Here is a 17,876-nt window from a genome sequence, read left to right as displayed (position 1 = left end):
TGAAATATTTGAAAACAATTCCATTAGATGATTTCCATTATTTCTTCCATCTCTGACACAGTGTTGCTGCATGTAAAATGACCAGGCAATGACTTGGTATAACAGGAATTATGCAGGCTTGGACACAAAGATCGGCCTAAGTTTGGATCTTGACTGTAACATACACAATGACATTCAACAAGATGCACAACAGAGTTCTTGGATGGATGGATGTATAGATAGATGTATAGATAGATAGATAGATAGATAGATAGATAGATAGATACGCCATTATTATTTTATGTGGGGAATTCCTGAAACCACAGAGAGTATTCAATAATTGCTAAGGCATTCTTACCCTCTCCCTTCCCATTTTTCGAAGGGAAACCTTTCAATAATAACATGAAATATTTTATGATGCTTTAAACCATTTTTACACATGTCTTGTCTCATTTGAGTCACATGATTCTCTAAGATAAGTCTACATTAATTTCCTCCTTTTTAAAGTGAGTAAACTAGCTCAGTAGTCTGCTCAAGGTCATGCAGCTACTAAATGGCAGGCTTAGGGTTTGAACCTGGTCTCTCCAATATTGAATCTGTCCTAGTGCCCGTGGGCTAATAAGCCAGCTCTGAATGAGTCATAACATATTCAGTTTCACCTATCCTCATCACTTTTTATGGTTCAGCTGACCAATGCGACTCCTGTAAAATGAAATTGGCAATTGTTTATGGCACTGGCAGTGGGTTGTTATGTCAGCTTATCTACTGAGGCAGCCATTGTGAAATAACATGCGGTGACCCCTCAGTGTGAAGACTAGCACCTATGTCATACTTGTCATTGTTCAGCATTAATATCTGCCCTGCTACTCCTTCAATACACTTTCCAAGTATCCACCTCAATGTATTTGTTCTCAAAGCGACTTGACTTCCAAATTTGAAAAAATTGTATGCTGACTTCTGCTGTTTAAACACGATGCTTGATTTTTCAATCCAGGTAAAATACTGTTGAAAACAAATAGCATTTCAAACAAGAGTTTTGGATAGCCAAGCTGTTGTTATCTCTTAAAAGATGCTGTGTGGAGATAATTTTTGTTGACGTGGTTACGATAAGCCAAATTCCACAGAAAATATAACCCAATTCTACCATTTTTTCCCAATTTCTGTCCATGTAACAGTAACTATTTTCTAGGCTAAAAAGCAAAGCAAGCAATGGAGCTTTGCCTCTGTAATGATATTTTTACTGCAGGCCTGCTATGAATATAGTTCCTAAAGTTTCTTTGAACTTACCCCAAATTTCAACTAATTCCCTCACCCTTCTGACTCTTTCCATTCTACTTTCTCAAGCCACTCATGAAAAACAACTCATAAACAGATAAACAGCAATAACAACAACAGCAACAAACTCAGCAGTGCATACCCACAGGGTTAGCAGGAAAATTAATGAGGATTATATACAACTTATTACTTTTTAAATGCGTGGTATTCATTGATGCCTCTCTTCCTTTCACAGCCCACATCTAGTCCTAAATCAAGTACTGTCACCTTAACCTTAAAAGGATATCCAGAATTTGATCCAGTCTCATCACCTCCTCGTGATTGGCCACATCCCTTATCACTGATTATTTCAGTCATTCCTAACTGACTTTTCTACATTTGTCTTTATCAACAAAGTCTCATCCCAACACAACAGCCTAGGTGATATGATGTAAACCAGATACTGTTTTTCTTTTGTTCTAAACCCTGCAGTGACTCCCCTTCTCACTCAATCTAATACCCCCAATTCTTACAATGGACTATGAAGCCTTATAAATTCTGGCTTCTTGTTAGCTTTCTCCCCATTCTCTCCCTTGTTTCTTCTACTCCAGGCACACTGACCTCCTTGTTCTGCATACACACCAGGCCCAGGCATCTCCCACCAGGGGCCTTTTACTATAATTACCTTTACTTGGAAAGCCCTTCTCTGAGATCTCAGGGCACCCCTGTCCTTCTTCTACAGGGCTTTAATTAAATGTTATCATTCTAGTGAGGATTTCTCTAACCATTCAAAAATAGCACATTGGTACTCTTTATCCCCCATACCTACTTTATTTTTATTCTGAGTCCAGAATAACATGTAACATATTTTGCTCATTATTTTGTTTATTTTCTGCTTTTCCCATCTAGAAGGTTAGCTCCACAAAGACAGGACTGTAGCTTGTATTAGTCTGTGCGTTATCCTTAACCCCTAAACCAATGCCTGGTGCTTGCTGGGTATCTATTAGGTATTTATTGAATGAATAGCTCTCCCTTATATTTGCTCTGCAGATTGAGCCCTGATCAGTACAAAGAAACTGGCTCTCTGTCCTGCATCATCTGCAGGATCTAGTTTGGTCACATGATTTCTAGCAAGATTAGCTGTGTAACTTTGCACAAGCCAATCAGCTTTATTTCCCTTTTTTTTTAATTTAAATGAGAAAATTTACGTGCAAGTCACTAGTAACTGTGAAATTTAAGTGAGACAATGTGTATCAAAATAAGGTTTTAGGGGCTTCCCTGGTGGCGCAGTGGTTGAGAGTCCGCCTGCCGATGCAGGGGACACGGGTTTGTGCCCCGGTCTGAGAAGATCCCATATGCCGCGGAGCGGCTGGGCCCGTGAGCCATGGCCGCTGAGCCTGCGTGTCCAGAGCCTGTGCTCAGCAACGGGAGAGGCCTTCCAGAGGACACCTCCAGTTCCACAGGAGGTGGAACTGAGAAGTGGTGAAAGAAAAGAAACACATTTATTAAAATAAGAAAGATTAGCAAAAAATAACCTGACCCAAGTTCAAAACTCTTTCCATGCTACTTCACAGAATATCCAGTACTGAATTCATTTTCCACTTTGAAATCCCCTTTTATAACCACTGTAGCTTACGCATTCTCCTGGATTATGATTACATGGGCTCTTCCAGAGTGTGCTTTGGGGATCTGCCTAATCCAATATATGGGTAGGTTCTCTGATATTTCTCTCCTCTTTATGGAAGAGGAATCTAAGCCACAGGAAATTCAAATATCTTGTCTCAGGCCACACGGGTGGGATATGCAGGGCCAGAATCTTAATTCAAATGGTGAATTTCCAGAATTTATATTCTACCAGGAACATAGAGAGATGAGTAAGAAATTCCCCAGACACATAAACTAAGTATTTAGTGGAATGAAAATAGAATTAAATTGATAATTTTGATATCATTGTTATTGATGATTGGATTTCCCACTGCATATAATAAAAGTCTTGGAATTCAGTAGATTCTAAAAACAAAATGTTGGTTTAAGGAAGAATGGTTTGGTTTTAACACATAGCTTATCTGAAGTATTCATACTCCCTCCACCCAACCCCCCCAAAAAATAAAACCTTGTAGATATTTGATTATGTTTTACACTTTTTTGACAAAAATCATACATGTATGTTTATATATATATATAAAGTTCATGAAAAAGCAAAATACATCACCCCTGTCACTTTGAAACAGAATTACATAGATTGTGAGCTGCAGTAAGAAAGAAGTGGGATATATTCCTTTTTGAGAAGCCACCTAAAGAAGAAGCACATTACATTTTTCTTCAGTTGCAAAGAAGTTTAGTATTTGTAACAAGATCTGCCAGCTATTGGTCTTCCTGATATTTCTATCCTTGCCCTCCATGTGTGACAGCAGCAGTGAGGAGAATGGAAGTTACTATAATGAATTTGCCTTCAAGAGATCTGCAATACTCTTTGCTGCTGATATTAGAGCCAGGGGGATGGATTCCTGGCTGTGAATTGGGTTCTTGGGTTTGTCCATAGGACACCAACACATAAAACTTGTAGGTACAAAGAGAATGGTGACCCTTTATTAATTTTGCTTCCCTCAGAAGGAAGAGAGGTGGTATAGCAGCTTCTCCAGAAGAAAGTGCCTATGAAGAAAATCAAAATAAATCCAGAATAAAACTTTTAGACATCCAGAAAAATAATGGAAATTTTTTAGCCCCAAGATTCAAAAGAAAGAGCTCAAAGGTGTTTTGTTCTCTGCATACATTCAGTATATGTAATGAAGGATAAAATGTATTTAATGTGGGCATGTTACCTATGTCTGAATGTGCCTGTCTCTTAGTCTTGCTGTGTCACCATGGGTAAAATTTCTTCAGAAAATTCAGAAACAACCCACCAAAGAACTGGTAGTAAGTCAAGATAATAAAGTAATTGAGCCAAGAGCTCCCTCCCTCACCAATGATGAGGTGGAAGAATTTAGAGCTTACTTCAATGAGAAAATGTTCATCCTTCAAAAAGGTGGGAAAAGACCAGAAGGGGCAGAGTAGAGACTGGTTAATTGCATTAATCATGAAGAAGAAAAAAAGAAGATGAATAAAAAAGGAAAAAGAAATTGGGAAAAGCAAAAGGATCTCAAGCTCAATTGGTCTCTAACACTGATGAGGTACAGAAGATCAAGGATATTTCTATGCAGTTCTTGGATGGAAATGATGAGGAGGAGGAAGAAGGACTCGATGCTGATTTCTTTAAGGTGAAATGTGCTTGGGTTGGACCTTAAAGAGAATAAAACATTACAGAAGGAAGAACCTTCTAAATCCAGTGTCAAGAAAAAAGTGACCATAGCTACAGAAGCAAAAAAAAATTACTGGAGAGAAACATGTATGGTTTATATGTATGATTTTATATATAGAATGTATTGAATAAGTATACACATATATGTATATGTTTAGTACTTCCACTGCATATATAATATTGTCAAGAAATTTTTTTAAGTCACAAAAATTTATTATTTATTCAATTCACATTTACTTATATTACTTTCCTAGGGAACTTTATCTGTATAAATGACTTGGTTCAAAATAACTTCCTAACTTCAGTGTAGTTACTGTGTGTAATGTCTGAAAATATCTCAAGGGAGTTGTTAAATTTCTATAATCAAAAATGTAAGTGTAGCATGAAGAGTACACATTTCATAGAAATATGGAGCTGAAAAAGAATCTTAATATATAGGTGGTCTCTTTTCGGCTGAAAGAATAGAGACACAGAAAGGTTAAGTGACCTCACCAACATCACACAGAGTACTGATTCCCAAAGGAGTGCTCAGACCATGTTACTTCTCCATTAATTCTCCTGTGAATCATTTTATGGCTTGAAGACTCCCCATGCAATAAAAGTTTATTGGCCATGTGTCAGGAACTTTGCTAGGTGCTGGAGTAACAACGATTTATGAGACATAGCCTGTGCCCTAAAGGATATCATAATCTAATGGTAAAGATAGGCAAAAAACATGGTATAGAGTCTAATAAGTAAAAGACATACAGAAGAGGGACACATAATGCAGCCTAGAGAGGTCAGAGCAAAGGCTTTGGAAAGAGTGACCTCTAATCTGAATCTTAAAAGATAAGTAGAGGTAGAAGTTTTCCAGGTAGACTGGGGGAGTGGAGGAAGGAGGAGGCCTATGCCTAGGAAGGGATAGCTAGGCAAAGATAAACATAAGCAAAAGCAGTGTGATATATTGGGGAGGGATTGAGGTATAGAGAAAATATAAGCAATTCATTGCTGCTGGAGTATGAAAGGTATAAAGGAAGATAGCAGGAAGTAAGTCTGCATGAGTAGGTCCAAACCTTACAATGCCTGGTAAACCATATTTAGAAAATGTGGAGTAAAGGTAGGATTTTCAATAGAATTGTCACAGTTGGGTTTGTATTTACAGAACACTGAAACCAGCATAATCCAAAGAGTGAAGAATGACAGCAGAGAGATTAGCTAGGGAATTAGTGCAATAATCCAGTTTTGAGATTTGGGGGACGTGACTAGGGCAGAAAGATTGATATGAAAGCAGAGGAGTGATAGACAGACAGATAGATATAGACAGATATAAATGGATATAATATACACATAATGTGAAATATGCCTTTATTTCATATATATATTGGATGTGAAATATTTAGGACTTGGTAAATAACTGAAAGTGGTGGATGAAGGTAAAAGAAAAGTGAAAACGACAGCTAAGTTCTCGAGAGATGACAGAGTCGAGCAACTCAAATGGTACAGAATTAAGTGGAGATTTAATTGGCACATAATCAATATATAGAGCTTGGGGCATATTCAGGTGAAGGAGTTCAGCAGAATTTAATGTAGATATATGAAGGTGACTTGAGCAATCCATATGAGTGTGATTAGCATGAAACTATGTAACTGGATGCCCTTGTCATGGGAAAACATATGAGTAATAAGAGCATAATGGGTAGAGGAAAAGGAGGGGGTAGACAAGACCAGAAAGGTATCTTCAAAGGTATGAAGAGGGCAGGAGAGAATGATGTTACAGAATCAAAGAGAAACAGCATTTCAAGATGAAAGGAATTGCCAATTAAATACAGAATAAAGGTTAAGGAAGAAAATAATAGAAAATATCCATTGCATTTGAGAATTGATGTTATTGGTACCATGTAAGCCAAAAATTTACGTAGATTTTTATGATTTATTTTGGAGGGAAGGGGAGGTGAGAAAATGGAGATAGAGACTGTTGCTGATTATTTTGAAATCGTGGATTAGAATGGCTTGAGAAGGATAAGAGCTTGGGAGTAACGTGATTCAAGGATGAGATACTTAGGCTAAAAACTGGTTGAAGATAGAAAAGCTAGAGTGTGGCTCACTGATGGTACAAGATTCCAAAAGAGTCAGGGATTAATGAGGTCAAAGACATTGATAGAGTCAGAGGTTGCCTAAGAATAGGAAGAGGGATCTCATTCTTTGGAATTACAGAAAAGGAAGTAAGTATAGATAGTAATGAAGTTGAGGAGCAGACAGAGGGGAGGAAAGTTGAGAAAGACCATGCATAATAACTTTATTTTCCAAGCAAACCAAGGAATTGTCTAGTTACTATCTGTGTGATACTGACTTAATATTGCTGAGCTTCCATTAAGATGGAAGAAAAGAGAGGTCAAAGAATTGGTGGCCTCAGAACTTTAATTAGAAAGTTTAGTAAATGTGAGGGTGTGAGATTCTTGGAAGGACAAGATTTATTGGACAGAGAGTAATCTTGCTTGATATTAAGATTTCTTTTATGCTGGTCTGCCTGATAAAAGAAGGGTCATGAAATGGTGTAGGAAGAAAATAATGAAGCAGAGCATGGGTGAAGCCAGTAAATGGAGGAAGCCCAGGAATTTAGCACCTGGTTACTTGGATGGATTTTGTTCATAATTATTGATGTTTCCTAGATATATGGTGAAAATATCTAGGATAAAGAATGAAAATCTAAACCAGGCATAGAACTCTTCAGTACAAGTTTGTTTGTGGAAAAGGGGTGATGCATAATTGGAATGGTAAAAGCCAGGTGGGATTATCCACAATGGGTTTGGTAAAACGAATATTGTCCATTGTTGAGTCCTGTAGAGGAAGTGATATCCTTAGGCAGATCCAGGATTAAGAGAACGCAAGCTAGTAGAGAAAAAAGGCCATGAAGAGGGTGAGGAAATAGGTAGATAAGCCTTCTTTTTCCAGAAAAAAAAAAAATTTGAAAGGATTCAGAAATGAAATCAGAATCAAAAGGAATCAGGCTACAGGAAATATAGAGAAATAAAAAAATGAGAAAAGTCCCAAGAAGAATGACAACTAATTTTGGTCACTCAAAAGAAGCAGAATAAACACTCACCCCAAATTTGGTTCAGATGTCAATCCTAATGATGTCATATATGCACCAAGAAGTTATGAAAGGTTTATTAGTCACACAGAGACTTTCTGGGAGAACAGGGGTGAGTTCTGAAACTGGTGCGAGAAGGACTTGAGAGAACAGAGAAAAGAGACTAACTTGGGGTTTTAAGGTGGTTAGGGAATGAGGCTGTGGTGAGGACTCCCATGCACTAGCTGGAGCTTATGGGGTTTGATCTTCCCAGTGGCATCAAAGGAGAGAGAAAGTAGGCTTTCTTATCAGCTTTCCCAGATGTAGGGTAGAAGGAGATACCAGCAATCAAATATTAAATATGGAGCCAGACTCTATTTACAAGAGGATTGCCTTTCCTTCAGTAATCAAGGACTATATGGATAAGACACATGGTTAGAAATGCAGAGTTAAGGTGTTTATACTCATTAAGCTTAAACTATTCACACATAGATTCTAGTGACCATGAGCATTGAAAACATGAGATTAAACTGGCAAAAGGCAAGCAGTCTAGGACTCAAGGAAAGATTTTCATCCCATAGGGACAGTGGAGCATTGAACCCAGAAACTAAAGACTGAATATACAAATCCAGCCAAAAGAAGAGACATAAGGTAAGATCCATGTGCCAATGTTTCTGTTGATCAGAAGTTCTTAAGTGTTCAGGAATTTGGCTGGACTAAGCCTGCAGGTGAATTTTATTACTGACTGCAGCTGAGAGATGCCAGAATCATGTCAAGTTTTCAAGATTTTACATCCTTGTTAGTAGAAAGGAAAATGATTCCTCTGAATCCATAAATGGCACATCTTACCTGTAGGAGACAACCAAGAGCCAAGACTATGGTTGGAATGAAGCCTAGAATTATCAAAGTTCAAAATTTAAGACGTCATGACAAGCTTATAAACCCACATGCTTTATCCTCTGGGTTAATTCAAAAAGGAAAAGGAAGAGATTTTTCAACTCTTTAGGTCAAGCAGCCTGTCTGAGAAGGCTTGAGAAGAGGATAAAGATTCTTACTGTGGCAAAACTATCTGGACACAATTGAAATTCTGCTATTCAAAGAGAGCCAAGATAGTAACACAAGTGGATTTTAGTCTTATATTCAATTCCTTTTTAAAATTTTTATTTGTTATTAACTTTTATTGGCGTATAGTTGCTTTCCAATGTTGTATTAGTTTCTGCAGTACAGCAGAGTGAATCAAGTATGCCTATACATATATCCACTGTTTTTTAGATTTCCTTCCCATTTAGGTCAACACAGATCATTGAGTAGGGTTCCCTGTGCTAAACAATAAGTTCTCATTTCTTATGTATTTTATACACAGTAGTGTATATATGTCAATCCCAATCTCCCAATTCGTCCCATCCTCCTTTCCCCCCTTGGTAACCATAAGTTTGTTCTCTACTTCTGTGATTCTATTTCTGCTTTGTCAATAAGTTCATTTGTACCATTTTTCTAGATTCCACGTATAAGCAATATTACACAATATTTGTTTTTCTCTTTCTAACTTACTTCACTCTGTATGGCAATCTCTAGGTCCATCCAAGTCTCTGCAAATGGAACTATTTCATTCCTTTTTATAGCTGAGTAATATTCTTTAATTCTTTTTTCAAAAGTCAACCTGATCCATTAAATTCCTGTTTTCATTTAGCAGTTCTCTCTCTAAACTGAAATCACAAAACATAGGAATATTTTCCAAATATATTTATGGTATAGTTGAAAAGAATTCCCACCAGTAACACACTGTCAAAGATATCATCACTGAAACTGCTAAGTGTCAGAGTCATGGAATCTCAGAAATTTATTCAACATCCTGTTGTACACATTTGTATCTCAAATACTTCAGGTGTAAGCAGGTCCTTATTGACAGTAAATCTAATAATATTACTATATTTTGGAGTAAAAATGAATGATGACTAGGATGGCTTTTCAATAATGGAGAACTAGTGTCATAATAGAAGGAAGAGGGGTTTGAAAATAAGACTATATTTTCTGGAAACTAAATAATACATAAAATATTTCATTTATTGTCTCTGAACAGCCAAGCATAAAAATGTCAAGAGAGCATATTTTTCAAAAAGGAATGTTGTAAAATTCTTTTCTTTCAACACAGTTGTTAAAATCATAAAACTCTAGAACCAGAAAGCTTGGGTTCAAATCTTGTTTCTGACACTGAGAAGATCTGTCTGCCTCATCCATAAAAATATTAGGGGGCTTCCCTGGTGGTGCAGTGGTTGAGAGTCCGCCTGCCGATGCAGGGGACACGGGTTCGTGCCCCGGTCCGGGAATATCTCACATGCCACGGAACAGCTAGGCCCGTGAGCCATGGCCGCTGAGCCTGTGCGTCCAGAGCCTGTGCTCCGCAACGGGAGAGGCCACAACAGTGAGAGGCCCGCGACCGCAAAAAAAAAAATATATATATATATATATATATATTAGGAAGAAACAAAGTAATAATTGAACTTGCCTTATAGGGTTTTGGGAAGGATAAAGGGGTCAGTATTTATAACATGCTCAGAGCAGGGATGAGATCATTGCAACACGGTACAAGAAACATTAGATAAGTGTGAGCTACTATTATCAATCTTGGGAATTGCTTCTAATAAGTCAGTTCTCTCACCTCTCTGTCTGAGACTGATATTTGGAGTTTCAGAATTTTCATCGTTTACTCGTGCTGAAATCAGGGCAAAAGCTATACTGTAAGTACTATTAATCCTCTCAATTGTTGCCATGTTACTGTAGTTTTAATTCTTCAGTTAATTCTCCAAATTGGCTCAAATTCTCTGTCATCTTTGTCATTATCACCTAATTCCATAATTAATTCTTGACAGAATTTGGTTCCCAATGCTATTTGCCTTCTAAAACAGTCAGGAATTGGAAAGCAACAATGTAATTGCCTTGGCAGCATTTTTCTTGGTTTCATGAATCTTGTTTTGGTTATATTCTAGGAAGAAGGATCCAAGATTTGTAGAATTCAAAATCCCATCTTGGCAGTAATAGCATTTGACTTTGCACAGATTGCTGAGGTAGTTTGCTCAGCAGGTGAGAAAATTTCTGTTAGTCATTATGGCTGTCATGCTTTGGGGAGGCAATTCAGAAAACTCCTTTCATAATACTTAAAAGGTTTCCTTGACATTCACTAAAAGAATGGGGGGGGGGAGTGATTAGTGAAATTAATTTAGTCAAAGCAAAGCAATAACCAATATAATCATCATTTCAGAGATACATTATTTATTCATCTGGTCATTAATTCAACAAAAATTTATAGAGTGATCTCTATGCATCTCTCACGGTTTTGATCTTGCAATAAAATGGTGAATAAAACCTGGGCCTGACATCGATATGCCATAGAAAATATATTTTAAAAATACTGTTTTGAATATTAATTCTAAATCTATAATTGAGAAAACACCATTTCTCTTGATATCACTTTTAATCAGTCCCAATATTCCTGTGTATATACTAAAATGAATATATTTAAATTCGATTTTAAACTCAATAACTTAGAAATAAAAATGATTCTGGGGGAAATTTCCTCAGCCATTGGATATACTCCTATGGTCAGCTGTTCACTCTCAGTGTCACATGTAAGAGGGATAATTATTCTCATTTTACTTAGTGGTTCATAACTGTTTTAGACTGAAAGCTACTACAGGGACCATTTCTTATTAGTCTTTATAGTCCCTGTGCCTAGAATAACATCTCGGATAGTGGTTCTTAACCCCAGTATGTACCATTATCTCATCTTCTATATAGCCTTAATAATATGTTTGGTCTGGACCCACTGCAGGTCTATTGATGAAGATTCTTCAAGGGTACAGACATGTCTATTTTTAAAATAGTCCAAAGTGGTTTCAGAGCCTCAGTTAGGGTTGAGGGTTGAGTCCCACCCGTATAGAACTACTGCTTCAATGAATAAGTGACTGAATACATGAATAAAAACTAACATCACAAATACATATAAAAATCGTGTTAGGATAGTTCCTTGATTTGTACAACCAAATTCAAAGCTTTTGTACAACAGAACTGAAGCAGTAATTTAAATTAAAAACTCTTCATGCCAATGTTCTATTCTCAATTAACCAATCTATCAGTAATTTATCATCTTTCCCTATACTTCTGTATTGCCAAAGGAGAACAAACTATAACCATTAGAGAATAAGAAGCTTTCTCTAGGTTGACTCACAAGTTAGAGGAAAGGTTCACAAGATGTGAGTTAGCTGTTGATTTTCAGGCAAGCTGGATGAGTGAAAAAAACAGTTACTGAAAGATCTGAGATTTGAAGGCCAATATTACCCTAGAAGTCAGAGATGGTGTGAGTGAAGAGCACCTGGTGTTCAGTTAGTAGCCCACAAGTTACAAGAGAAATTAATGATTGAAAACAAGCTCTTATAGTAATATTTTATCCTAGAGTCTTCTTTTCAATATCTACTAACTCTTTATAGGAAAGTTAGCATTTAAATATAGGATCTTAAGAAAAATTAATGACATTGTGAATTCTGTAGGTGTACACAATCTTAAATGAAGTAATGGTTCCTTTGCAAACTTTTGTGTGTTTAGGATATGCCCCAAGTATCTTTTTTTAATGCTAATAATATTGAGAAAAACTTATGGATAAGAATAAGCTTTGCCAACAATTTTAAGCTCTGAATAATAGCTATGCAAGAAGTGATTAATTACTAAGTGTTTTAATACTAATTTAATTAGCTCCATTCATTTTCCACACCACGCTGTCTCTAATTAGCTGATTTGCCATTAAAAACAGCACAATTTGTGACAAGAATTGTACAGGAAAAGAAAAGGAACATGCTGTCATTTGAATTCAAAGGCTAATTTACAACTACAGCCCAGGGAAAGAAATATATTTTGTTTACAAAAAAATTAAAAAAGGAAGAAAGTCAAACAAAAAAAAATCACTGCTAAACAATAGTAAACATATATTCATCTAACTACAAATATCTTCTACAGTGTAAAGCTTTTATAATGAATTGTAAGTATAGGAGCTACATACCAGGAATTGGTTCTACAATTCAATCAATTTAATATAGTTGTAATGTCTTACAAAGCATTCTTTCTTCCAATGTTTTTATAGCAAAATACAAACATGTTAATCTAATTGCTCTTGACACTTCTAATTCCCAAGATTGAATCATTCTATTATCAGGATAGGTGAGAATCAGATTTCTAGTAGAAAGAATCATCATTATAGTGGAACTTAATTGAATTTTTGACCTCAACCTGATAGGCAAAGTTATTAATGGACCAGCTTTTATGTAAACTGATATTGTGTTGCTAACTTCTTCTTTCCACTTATATAAAAGGCATTCATCGCACATTGAATATCTAGAAAAATGAGTTACACTTAAATAATAGCAAGGAATATTTTAGTCATTTACAGCTTACCTTTCTGAATTGTAGATCCTTTAATATCACTGCCAATATGCTTTCTCTTTCATAATGTTCTCAACGCAGCAGCATGCTCATTAATGCATATATCATTGTTTTGTAATCTCTGAAGAGAGATGCCATTTAGTGGCACAATGTGAGTTGTTATATGCTAAAAAAAAAAAGACAAAACAGAGTCCAGGGTTTATTTGGAAAGGTTAAAATGGCAGACACTATATTATAATCTAACTCTATATAGTATCTGTTTGTATATATAAAGCACTATATCAACAGGATAATATTTATTAGCCTGTCACTTTTGTTGTCAATTGTGCTATTAAAATGTTTTCATTAAGCAGTCATATTTTCATGAACAGAACATTGTATTAATGAAACATCAACTAATGTCAATTTATTTAAATTAACATAAGCAACATCAACGATATTTAAGCCTAAAAAGAGATATAGAAACACCTTTATTTAAAAATTGCTAGTCTTTGCAAATGCTCCTCAAAGAAAAAACATTATGAGCTCTTACAATGGTTCGGGTTATCTAGAGGCTAGATCAGAAGCTATAGGACCAAAATAGTACAGAAGAAGGTGAAGCACCCTGTGTTTAACACCATGAGAATTAAATTTGCCTTCCATATCTCTATACTGAATAGCATAGTGGTTCATAGGAGAAGCTTTGGAATCAGACGTATCTGAATCTGACTCCTAGTTTCAACACTTAGTAGCTATGTGACTTTGAGCAAAAAATATAAATTAATTAAACTGCCCATCCCTAAAATGGAAGCATGATAGTTCTTTTAGGAGAGGATGGTAGAGTAGAGTACATGAAATATTTGCTGTTAGTTATAATATTACCATTATTGTCATTAATGATAGTGTGCAATGACAGTGCCCATCAGGCAGTCCTCCACATTTGCAGGTCTCGTTGCAATTTATTGGGACCATGTGATTATTATTGGTAAATGAAATGTAAGGGACAATTATGTGAGTCAATTCCACACTGAGGCAATTGAGAGTTAGGTGCCTCTTTATATCGTTCCCATTCCCTATGACAGTAACCTTGAATAGCACATGTTCCAGATAATATAGGTGGAGGAGGTCCAACAATCTAGACTGAATTTCACACAAGTGGGAAATAAAACACAGACATGTGAGGGTTATTTTATTTTAATTGTCACCATAACATGCCTAGCCTAAACTGACTAATACAGATCTTTTGAGATAGGAATGGCAAGTCCAATTGTTCCTATTTTATAGTAGGCGATACTAAGCCTCAAAGATTTAAAACAATTTCCCTAAAGTTCCAGAGATAATCAGTGATATTACCAGGATTAGATTTCAAATATTTCCATCCCATGGAATTTTTACCATGGAAGGTGAGGGGCTAGAGAACTTAGATCATGATCACTGTAGTCAGGTAACATTTATATGAAGGTCTGAATCTATGCAATGCCTTCAATCAGCTGGCATTGCGTTAACAATCTCTAGAGTCACTCATCAAAATAGGTGCTTATAGAATAAGAAGAGCACTGTATACTAAGCTCTTAGTATTCACTGTAAGAAAGATATTATTATAGAGGGTGTCGCTTGATTGTAGGTTAATTATTGAAATATCTGCTTCACGGGAAAAAAAAATTCCTTGGATTGATTTTTCCATGCATGTAATATTCCACAGGCTAGGCTTTTCACCTTGAAATTGCAGACATATTGAACGTAAATCATTTTTTGCTTCCAGAAATAAATTCACTAATTCAGTATTAATTCAGAGAAAATGAACTAATTTTTGCTTATCTTATTTCTAGGGAAATTATGGCTTTTGGAATCTTCACTCCTTTTGTTAAATCCAAATAAATCTAGTAGTCATTCTAAAATGAATGAATTGACCTGAACACCAAATTTTTACTACCTGGGTTAACTGATCTCATTGGTATCATCCCCGCTCTCGAACCCACATCCACCAACATCCTTTCCTTCTTTGCCAAGTGGAACAAACATGATCAGAATTATATCTTGCCTATGATTTCAAGGAAATTGGTTACATCTGATACTTCCCAATTTAATGGTTTTGTTTTGTTTTATTTAGTTATTTTTTTGGACAAATTGGTATTCATTGTTTCCTTTGGAAAAAAATGCATTCAAAAATTTTAAAGTTCTGAATAACACCTTTAGCTGGTTTTATTTTATTTTATTTCTTTCTTAATACATATTCAGAGCCCATTCTAATACAGTTCATACAAAAGCATTTGCTTTCTTGTGCTAATAAAGCATATTGTGAACAATAATGTTTTTAAAGAGAAAACTTTGCTCTTAACTATTTCAACTGAGTTTTTACCAACTCCTGAATAATGAACAGTATAATGAGTGCTGAATATTTCAACAGACCTAAGATCTACTTTTGGTTCTTCCAATAAAGCTATTTGAAAATAGAAAACTCACTTACTCTTACTGAGTTTTAATTTAAAATCCAGTAGTGTGAAAAGACAAAGATCTCTAGGGTCACTTCCATTTCTAATTCTGTGCATCGGTGCATGCATGGCACTTTCATTTAATCTTCTTTAACCTGTATTTGTGCAATATGTTCCTAACTAATCCTCTGTATCAAATTCCTTGTTCACCACCCACCAAACAGTTCTCTCTTCCACAGCCATTCATCCTTCAATGACTTTATTAAGATATAATTCCATACGACAAAATTTCCCCATTGTAATTGTACAATTCAATGATTGTTAGCAAATTATAGAGTTTTTAATAATCATCACAATTTACAAAGTCTTTTTCAGGTATGAGACATAAATATTTTTTTTTAGTTTGTGGATTTTCTAAATGTATTTTTGAAACACAGACTTTTTAATTTTGGTGAAGTCCAATTTAGTCATTTTATTCTCTTATGTTCATTGCCATTTTTTAGAATTTGTTACCCAACCTAAGGTCACAAATATTTTGTCCTACATTTTAGAAGTTTTATAGTTTTAGGTCTTACATTTAGATCTGATTAATTTTGAGTTAATTTTTTCTTATGGTGTAAGTTAAAGGTTTAAGTGCTTCTCTTCCCCTTCCTCTTCCTCCTCCTCCTCTTTCTCATTCTTCTTTTTGCATAGGGATTTACAATTGTTTCAGCGTCATTCAGACCCATAATTTTGTTCTATTAATCTATATACCTATCTTTGTGTCAATACACTATTTTGATTACTATGGCTTTATACTTCGTCTTGAAATCAGATACTGTACATTCTTCAACTTTCTTCTTTTTCAAAAGTGTGATGGATTTCTTGTTTTTTTGAATTCCTGTATAAAGTTTAGAATCTACTTAATAATTTCTTCAAAAGACTACTGGGATTTTAAAAGAGATTTCATGGAATTTATAGATCAATCAGGGGAGAATCATCATTTAACAATATTGAGTCTTCCAATCCATGAAAATGAAATATCTTTCCATTATTTTAGATCATCTTATTTTCCCTCATCCATGTTTTGTAATATTCGGTTTGCAAGTCTTGCAATTATTTTTTTCTTCCATTATAAATAAACATTTTATTATTTTTGATGCTATTGAAGTAAGAATTGTTTTCATAATTTCCTTTTTGTGTGTTTCATTGCTAGTGAATAGAAAGAGAATTGATTTTTGTATATTGATCTTCTATCCTAGAATTTTTAACTTATTTATATTTCTATTAACCATCCTTATCTCCATGAATTTCTTAAGGTTTCCTTCATAGAATGTTAAAATCATAAAGAAACATTACTATTCCCTTTCCAATTTGAATGCCTCTATCTCTTTCTCTCTTAGTTACTGTCTTATCACATTAGTTAGAATTTCTAGTACAATGTTGAGTAGAATTGGCAAAACTAGACATTCTCACCTTATTCCAAATATCAGGGAAAACATATTGTCTTCCAACATTAACTTTGATGTTGCCTACACAATTTTCAGAGATGGCTTTTAATAGACTGAGCTTAAGTGCTCTTCTATTCCAATTTTGGGGGGAGTTTTTATCATGAATTGGTGTTGTGATATTTAAAATGCTTTTTCTATATCTATTGAAATAATAATGTGGTTTTTGTCCTTTATGTTCTTTACTACAGTGGTATAATATTAATTGATTTTTGGTTGTTAAACAAACCTTGCATTCCTGAGATGAGTCCCAATTCACCATAGTGTATAATCCATTTATTCATTGCTGGACTCAGTATGCTAATATCTTGTTACAGATTTTTTGCCCATATATTCATCATGGATATTGTTATGTAATATTCTTATGAAGTTTTTATCTTGCTTTGGTATCAGGGTAACATTGGATTCATAGTGAGTTGGGTAGTATGTCCTCCTTGTCTAAATTAAGTAAGAGTTTGTGAAGGACTGGTATTATTTATTCTTTAAATATTTGATAGAAGTTTCCAGTGTAGCCATCTGGGCCTGGGCTTTTCTTTGGAGAAAGTATTTTCATTAGTTATTCAATCTGCTGTTGAGTTCTACTAACAAATTTTAACTTCAGTTATTGTACTTTTCTACCATTAAATTTCATTTTAGTTCTTAATTTTAATTTATAAATTTTAGCATGTATATCTTTGATTTATTGTTGTTATGCTTGCCTTTAAATCCTGAAATATGCTTTTCTTTAGCTATTTGCACATATTTATAGTTGCTTTGAAGTCTTTGTCTTCTAAATGCAATGCCTGAGATCCCTCAGAAATAGTTTGTATTGGCTGTTTTTTCGTGGTTTGGGTCATACTTCCTTGTTTCTTTGCATATCAAACTTTTTGTTGTTGTTGTTGAAACAGAACATTTTAGATAAACTAGTTGTAGCAACTTTTGATTCTGACTTTTACTGAATGATAATTGTGGATGGGTTTTTATTGTTT

General features: G+C 35.0%; 1 pseudogene; it reads left to right on the top strand.

Annotated features, from left to right (window-relative positions):
- Positions 1 to 3,398: 3,398 nt before the first annotated feature.
- On the top strand, positions 3,399 to 4,659 carry LOC115857111 (probable ATP-dependent RNA helicase DDX10 pseudogene; annotated as a pseudogene).
- Positions 4,660 to 17,876: the final 13,217 nt, after the last annotated feature.

Source organism: Globicephala melas, chromosome 5 (genome assembly GCF_963455315.2).
Source record: "Globicephala melas chromosome 5, mGloMel1.2, whole genome shotgun sequence".
Taxonomy (NCBI): Eukaryota; Metazoa; Chordata; class Mammalia; order Artiodactyla; family Delphinidae; genus Globicephala; species Globicephala melas.
The sequence above is the reverse complement of the archived record's forward strand: the minus strand, read 5'-3'. Positions and strand labels throughout refer to the sequence as shown.